Source organism: Sinocyclocheilus rhinocerous, unplaced genomic scaffold, assembly GCF_001515625.1.
Source record: "Sinocyclocheilus rhinocerous isolate Xijiao unplaced genomic scaffold, SAMN03320098_v1.1 scaffold2271, whole genome shotgun sequence".
In the NCBI taxonomy this organism is placed as follows: domain Eukaryota; kingdom Metazoa; phylum Chordata; class Actinopteri; order Cypriniformes; family Cyprinidae; genus Sinocyclocheilus; species Sinocyclocheilus rhinocerous.
Genome location: NW_015630602.1, coordinates 25,154 through 27,741, shown reverse-complemented (window position 1 = coordinate 27,741; position 2,588 = coordinate 25,154).

Sequence of the window (2,588 nt, the reverse complement as noted above, 5' to 3'; positions counted from 1 at the left end):
CGGCCATGTCGTGACGAGACTCTGGAAGATCAGCTGAGACGTGACGAGACGCTAGAAGGGTGGCCATTTTGTGAAGAGACTCTTGTGTGGCGGCCATCTTGCAATGAAGCTCTTGAATGGCGGCCATGTTGTGAATAATCTCTTGAGTGACAGATGGCATGATGTGAGCAGGCTCTGGCTTGGCAGATGTGACGTGAAGAGGACTTGGTGTAGAAGACATGACGGGAGCAGGCTCTGGTTTGGTAGACGTGACGGGAGCAGGCCCTGGGGTAGCAGACATGATGTTATCAGACTCTGGCTTGGCAGACATGATGTGATCAGGCTTTGACTTTGTAGACATGACATTGGTAAACTTTGACTTAACTGGCATGATGTGAGCAGGTCCTGGAGTAGCAGGCATGACGTGAGCAGGCTGTGTCTTGGCAGACATGATGTGAGCAGGCTTTGGCTACTATACGGATCCATTCAGAATAACTAAACCACTGTCCAGCGCATAATCTAAAACACCTTCAGCCGGCATTCATTATAAAACACTCGTGCTTTTAAGCCAAATACACACTGACAATAATAATTTACTGCCATCAGGATGCGAATCACTATTCTATCTGCCATCTCTGATGAAATTGTCCATGTTTTCTCTGCATTAGTGCTGTAAATATAACTTATTACTTATTACTAATGCATTCCCTTACTGGATCCTTGAACTTTCCAGAAGTTTACCGGTTTCAAATGACCTCCTTGGTAATGTCCTTTATAGTGTCATTTCTAATCACCCAGACACTAATGCTTTGACTCAGTACTGGCAACATGTCAGAAGTGCCAGTACGCACGAAAAAGTGCCAGTACGCTAAAGACTAAGATATTGAAGTGCCTGTACTGCGTACCGGTGCGTACCGGCCCACTTCAAGCACTGAGATAGCCCACTCTCTGTGTGAGCGGCCCAGGGCCTTGGTCCCTTTCTGAAGAAAGGTTAGGTGTATGTCTGTCACTTCCTTGGTGCTCTCTCACCAGGTGGAACAGGCATGCGCCGCGGCCGCGGCATGGCATAAATGGCATTCCATTCAGGACGCAGCGCAAGCTCCCTACAAGGGGAACGTCTCGGGTTACACATTTAACCTTGGTTCCCCAAGAGGGAACGAGATGCTGCTTACCCTCGCCATGCCTTCAGCATGCCATGCGTTCCGCCGCCCATTTTCCTCATACCTTTCCTTTACAGTGGTTTTCAATCCAGGAGACTCCCACTGCACATTGTGTATGTCTTCCTTATGAATAAACCTGACTGATAGCATCAGAAGAGAACTCCATGAACTCAACTGATTGTGTCAGATAGGAGATACATCCAATATGTGCAGTACTGTGGTTCTCCAGGACCAGGACTGAAGACCACTGAAAGCATGATTAAAGAAAACAAAGAAGAATATAAAATGTGCATTTATTGTTAGACAGTCCATATAATGGTTCACAAAATTACATAAACGTGTAGTATTTAAAAAAAAATAGAATAGAATATTTATGCACACTCTTTTTTTTAATCAAATTAATCTAAACTTTTATCTTTTTTAAATTACAAGTATAACAAACCAATAGCAAAAGTGCATGCATGGAAAAATACATGTTTAATTCAAACATCTAAATAGATTTGAGTCAAATATGCCAAGAAATTGATATTTTGTTGGCAGCGAGGCATGGTCTTCATGCTTTTACAATGTATCAAGACATGGGATCCACGTGAAATGTGTTTTTTTTTTATTAGTTATCCAGTTGGAGGACATCAAACATATTTGATTTTTAAGACGATTCTAGAACATATATCGCAGTGTATGATGTGTCTTATAACTGACTTATTGCCACTCACCTCCAACTCCCACTGCAATCTGTAGAGGGTCACTACAACAAAGAATGCAGTCAGCTCCTGCTGCTTATACACTCATGAACATAAAAACTTTTATCTCTTTTGTAGTATTTTTAGTTTTTTAATAAGCAAGTTTAATTTTTTAACTCCTCTTCATATTAGAAGACTGACATGGTTGAATCAGTGAAAGGAAAGCTCTAGAGTGTCTGTCGAAGTTGTTCAGCAGTTTGTATGCTTGTTTTGGTTGGTAAAAAGTGTAACTTTGTTTAAAATCTAAGGTTCCCCTTCGGGAACTCGAGCTGCGTCGGAAAACGCTAGGGGAACGCCTTCAGCGATACCAAGCTCTGAATCATATGTGTAATCAGTCGAACGATGGGCGAGACGTCAGCGGCGGGTGACGTCATGACCAGGAAGCTTTAAAAGCACGTGAGGTGCAGCCGGCGCTAGCTTTCTGTCATTCAGCAAAGCTCTCTGTGTGTGTCGGTCACGATTTATGTTCTGTGAGTCTTATTTATTGTTGTCTGTCCAAAAAGTGCACAAGCATTCACAATATAAGCTCCAGCAGAGGAAAAAAAAAAAAATGTCTAAGCAAAAGACAAAAAAGGGCGAAAGCAGATCGCGTTACAGACTGTGTGTTCCTCCCTGCCCACGCTACATCACGAGCGGGGATACACACAGTTTGTGCGTGGTCTGCTTGGGAGCGGAGCACGCGGCGTCGGCTCTCGAGAGGGCCGAC